General features: G+C 32.7%; 1 pseudogene across 1 annotated transcript; it reads left to right on the top strand.

The window, feature by feature from the left end:
• The first annotated feature begins 1,767 nt into the window (after positions 1–1,767).
• On the top strand, positions 1,768–2,811 carry LOC143558123 (putative BOI-related E3 ubiquitin-protein ligase 3 pseudogene; annotated as a pseudogene). The gene is made up of 3 exons (XR_013139680.1): positions 1,768–1,817; positions 1,898–2,087; positions 2,250–2,811. The product of XR_013139680.1 is annotated as a putative BOI-related E3 ubiquitin-protein ligase 3 pseudogene (transcript).
• The last annotated feature ends 3,331 nt before the right edge of the window (positions 2,812–6,142 follow it).

Here is a 6,142-nt window from a genome sequence, read left to right as displayed (position 1 = left end):
GTTTTGTGAAACAATTTTTGCTCTACAAATATTTTTAACTCGTTTAGAGAAACATGTTAGCATAAGTTATAGTCTTACACATAGTTAGGTTATAATAGGAAGTATAGTTTTTGTAGGAAGGATAGGAAGTCATCTTGGTCATTGATTTTGAACATGAAGGGTTGAGATTAGTTTAGGGGGAAATCAAGTGTGAACATAAGGGGAAGTGTATAAAAAGAATAACACATTTGTTGTCTTTCTCTCTCCACATGCAACACACATGTCAAATTCCCCCATCATTTTTAAACGTGCATAACTTTTTTTTACGACGTATTTATTGAAAAACAAATTCACCATAATAACGAGTGTCTTTTTATCTTTTATATCAGTACCACATTGTAATATAAAAATTAAAAAAAAAATTAGTGGGTTTTTTAAAATTGTGTTTTACAAAATTGTGTTATACAATAGTATTTTTCATTGTGTTTTTTTCATTGTGTCATACAATTGTGTTTTTTATTGTGTTTTTTTTTTCATTATGTTTTTTTCCATTGTGTTTTTACATTGTGTTTTTCATAGTGTTTTCCATTATGTTTTTTCGGACTTTTCCGGCGAGGTGGTGGCGGTGGGTGACGGGTGTGGTGGCGGTGGGCGGTGGAGTGGTAGTGGATGTAGGAGATGAGTGAAGATGTAAGTGGGTTTTATGTACGTGGGTTTTTGAAATGAATGTAAGTGAGTTTTGAGATAAAAGTTAGTGTGTTTTGATATAAAAGTGTTAAGACAAAAATACCCTCATTCCTAGCCTTCTTAAAAAAATCAAACTTCTTATTTGAATCTAAGCCGTCTTACACAATAACATCTATATAGCTAAAACAAAATTGTTATGGAACCTGATGTGGGAGAGCATCCGGCCCGATAATGTGACCCGACCCGACCCGCATGAAGGAATCCTTGGAATGCAAACATTCGAATCTAACATCCCGTCTATCTTTTATTATTTATTAAAAAAATTCAAATTTCTTAATTATCTTAGTTGATTGATGAATTGTCAAATAGTTTTCAAGCTTTAAGCTTCCCCACTGGATCTTTCAGTTTGGTTTTTATTTATTGTAATAGCACTATGTGCTCTTGAGCCATTTGAGTATTATTATGGATTCATTATCATAACTTGAGGAGGAGCTTGCTAAGTCCAAACTTGTTTAACCGTATCATGTCGTATTAAAAAGGTCCATATCATAAATTATCAGCCCTAATATAAATAAGCGTGTAAATGAGACAAAACAATCGACATAAGTGAGAATTCCAGAAGCAAAAACTACAAGGGACCATCTATATTCTATTCCAATGAATTATAGAATATAGACAAGCCTTTCGTTATCAGTCGACAATAACTCTCTAGTACCCATTGACCATTAACCTCTCTTTCATTACGGCTAGCAACGTTCAATGGGCCGGCCGTATCAGTGGGGCTGGCCCATGTCAAAGACTTGCACCTTACGACAAACAGTGGGGCCACCTGGCAATTTTAACGTGGCAGATACACCAGCCATATTATATATAAAAACAAAATAACCTCATATTTTTGCTTCCATTACGGACTTCCCCTTTGCTTCGGTCGGTGGTGATATTTGTATAACATCAAATTCAACTCACACTATCGGAGCGTTTCTTATTATCCAACCACCCACCCACCCACCCACCCACCCACCTACACACACAACTTACACCTACTATACTATAAACCCTCACAAATACATATATCATTTATCTGCATCACCTTTGCTTCCAATGGCCGTTGAAGCTTCTCATTTCAGTCTATATCCCCCTTCTAACAACAGGTAACATTTACTTATTATCTTACATTTATTCATGATGCTTTTATGATTTCATATATCTATATATATTTTTGATTGATTAGGGACACAATTTATCAACTTCCGACGTACGGATATGGAGAAATGGAGCAGTTTTTGACGCCAAATGTAACCGGTGTTACGCGGAAACGGCCACGTGATTCATCTTCATTCAATCAACCGGTTCTCGGCGTTAATATCTCGTCGCAGATCTATCAACAGCAATCGGAGATTGATTGGTTAATTGTTGAACACGTAAGATGCATTTACCGATTTTGTTTCCTGATTGTTTATATGAATGTGTTCACTCTGAGATATTTACCTGTCACTTTATTGTGATTATTTTGAATGACTTTATGTTTTTTTGAAAAGAAAATGTGTACGACTAAATTAGGTTAAATTCGTTATGCATTACAGACGGAGAAAGTGAGATCGGAGATCGAAAAGATGCGAAAGCGGAACACGGCGAGATTGTTCGCATCCGTACACGAAACGATGATGAAACAATTGAGGACGAAAGATGACGAAATCGTTCAAATCGGACGAATTAACTTTTCGCTAGAAGAAAAAATAAAATCTCTGACCATTGAGAATCAGCTACTGAAGCAATTGGTTCAAAATAACGAGGCAACAGCGAACGCCTTACGAAACAAGCTCCAGCAGGTACTAGCACAGATCCAGCTACCGCAGCATCATCATTATGGAGACAATGCAACAGTAGTGGTGGATGACGCGCAATCGTACTGCGGCAGCAACTACGAGGAGGATTACCAAGTAGGTAGTGATGACAGTAGGTACGGCAGGCAGTGCCGGAAGTGTGGGAAAGAAGAGTCATGCGTGTTGCTGCTGCCTTGCAGGCACCTGTGCGTGTGTAGGGTGTGTGTCTCGTCTGTCAGTCTTTGTCCCGTCTGCAATGCTGCAAAGTCCGCCGGTGTTGTTGTAAACATGAGCTCATCTTGACAGATGATGGTTTTATTAGTATAGACTCCAGGGAAGTGTAATTAATTAGTCTCTTTTTTTATTGTTATTTGACAAGATATTTGTTTATTTATTTAATTTCAGTGATTCAGCGTTTCATGTTCAGAGATTAAGAGGCTTGAAAAGCAGTGTTGGTAACGTGAAGTTTGGTGTGGTAGTACGACGTTGGGTAAAGGAAATAAGATAAATAGCATCATTGACCAAGTTCAGGTTATTTAGAAGATAAGATACAGAGTCTACTATTATAATAAACAAAAATGTTGCTGTGTCAAGTGGCACTTAATTGGCATCATTTGGCAAAATATCATTTAAGCATCCTAATTGTTTTTTAAAGTAATAAAAACCTAGCAAATTTAGATTGAAGTATTATAATTAATGTTCTTTCTTGAAAATTTGTTTTTCTTTCATTTTTTTATTTTCCATATTTTTTTTATTGTTTAGTTTTTAATTTGAAATTAAAAATCAATATTGTTTTCTTATATTATCTTTGTTATAATAAGCATTATTAAACAAAAAATTAATATTAATTTTTATGATTTTAACACATTTGCTTCTGAGTTTATTAACATGATTTTCCCCTTAATATTTAGTTTTAACAGAAAGAATTGTTTCATAATGATGTTTTTTTAGAATATTTGTTTTAAAATTTTAATATAACATTCATTTGTTTTTTACGATTTAATGACTAATAGAGAATAATAGTCTTTTTTTGATAATAATTATAACTTTTATTATATTTCATAAAAAAATAATAATAACATGCTCAAAAGCTTAGAAACTAATTTTTATATAATCTTATTATCCTATGTTTTTTATTATAATTGGTTTAGTTCACCTAAAAAACAAATGTTCAAATGTTATAATTTTTGGACAACCATCCAACAATGGTAATTTTCATTATCGGACATGCGATGTTACATGCTCATGCGTATCAAAGCTAGATAAATACATTTCAGGAAAAATACATGTGAATGTGACCAAAATATCTAACGTTCGCTACTAGAGATGATCAACAAAACCGGTTCCTGGAACCGAACCGGTGGACCCGAACCGGACCCGAATCGGTTCCTACCCGTTTTTTGTAGGAACCGGACCCTATCTGATTCAACCCGATGATCCGTGACCGGTTCTTGCATTTCTGAGTGGGGGCGGGTAGGAACCGGAACCGGTTCTGGAACCGGAACCGGTTCCTAACCGTTTTTTTGGCCGTTTTTTGACCGTTGGGGTCAAAAATAGCCGTTTTTTGACCGGTTACGGTATAGGAACCGGTAAGAACCGGTTAGATAGGTTAGGGGTCCGAGGATGGGAGAACCGGTTCGGTTCCCTAACCGGTTCGAGCCTGGAACCGGTTTAAAAGGTGGTTTTGAATATAGGAACCGGTTAGGAACCGGTTCCGGTTCCTAGTCCCAAACCGTTTTGAACATCTCTATTCGCTACTATCCAAAACCTATAATGGTTTCATGTTTGTTTGGAATGTTGTGTTGCTTTGGAAAAATGAAGCCAAATATCTAACGGTCGTTACTATCCAAAACCTATAATGGTTTCATGTTGTTTGGGATGCTTTGTTGCTTTGAAAAAGTGAAACTATTTTTTATATTTAAGATAATGTTTTTTATGTTTAAGATAATGTTTTTTTTTATCTTTTAAAGTACATTTTCAGTTTTTATGGATTAGCATTGTTTTAAACTCTTAGTATCCGATGTGTTACTTATCTTTGCTTTAAAATTATTCAATTTATATTGCTTTATAATATAATGTATTTATTTTATACTTTGTGCATCGTTTATTTAAGTATTTGTATGACTTGTATCAATCTTTTTTAAACATTATTCTTGTTAAAAATATAAATCTCTAGATCAAATTATTAATATTAGTACTAAATAATTTATGTTTTTAGTAATAATCGAGTGTCATTAGTAAGAAAAGTTTGATTAAATAAATTTTAAATATGATATACAAGGACAGCTTTTAGAGATTTATGTCGTATTTTCTAGATTAATATTAGAGATGAAGCCAATCTTATAATATTTGATGAAGAGGGTAACTAAAAATGTTGTACATGAAGAAATTTTTTGAGATAATGAAAATTTACCATCTAATTTTCTTTTTCTTTTCTTTTTTTATTTTATGAAAAAATTATTTTATTTAACGTTGCAATACATATTTATATTCATTCATTTAATACCAAATTAGTATAAGTATTTCACATTGTTTTGTTTTTTCTTTATATAATTTACTCAACCCGTGTATACACGGGTATTTAACATAGTATATAATATATGTAGTAATCAAATATATTAACATCAACTTTTTCAATATTTTTGTACATTTTTAATCTAATAACGCTTTATTTATTTTAATAAAAAAATTCAATTTTTAGTATCATTTAAATAAATATAACTCTTTTTAACAACTAAGGGGTGTTTGGGATTGCTTACTTTAAGCAACTTATGATTTATTAACTTTTTTAAAAGTTAAAAGATGTTTAGTGTTGTGTGTTATTATGAAAGGATAAGTTAATAAGTTACAAATTCTAAACACCCCTAAACTATTTCAAATATAACTTTTTTTTGAAAGACTAAATATTGCAGTATAACAGAGTTAGAACTCTTGATCTTTTATTTTAAATCTTAACCACCTTACCATCATACTAAAATGGAAATGACATTTAAATAAATATCACTAAAAATGAAAAAAATATTTAATATATTCAAATATTCATACAATTTGAAATTTATGAGTTTGGAGCATTTCATAAATTAAGATTAAAAGGATATGGCCATATGCTATTACAAGAGTTTAATAAAGCATAAACTTCTAGGGCTGTTCACGAGTTAATTCGAGGCAAGGTGGGACAGGCCCGGCTTGACTTGGTTTTAAACTTAGCTGGCCAGAGTCGGTTTGGTTTGAAAACCAAGCTGGAAATTTGAGCTCAAGCTCGGCTTGGTTTTAAACCGAGCTGGCTCGGGTTGATTTTGGCTCAATTTTTTTATATCTAATTTCAATCAAATACAAAATAAGCTTATAACAAGTTCAACAGAATACAAAATAAGTTACAGTAATACATATTCGGATAAAACCTATTACAAAATAATATCATTACATCCGAACTAACTCGCATCAACAATAATGCAATAATTTTGAGAAATAAAAACAAGGGTTTTATTCTTAACAACTTGTCTACATTAGGAATTGGGATTTGAGCAGGATTTCGAGGAATATATTTCTTCTATTTTTAAACATTTTTGAAAATATATTAAGTAAAACAATCCAAGCCAAACCAGGCCTAGCTAACGAGAGAGCCAAACCAAACCAAACCAATCTGGCTCGTT

Source organism: Bidens hawaiensis, unplaced genomic scaffold (assembly GCF_021521415.1).
Source record: "Bidens hawaiensis isolate Kalapana, Puna unplaced genomic scaffold, B.hawaiensis_p1.1 tig00019326_1, whole genome shotgun sequence".
Taxonomy (NCBI): Eukaryota; Viridiplantae; Streptophyta; class Magnoliopsida; order Asterales; family Asteraceae; genus Bidens; species Bidens hawaiensis.
Note: the sequence above shows the minus strand (reverse complement) of the source record. Positions and strands in the feature narration are given on the sequence as shown.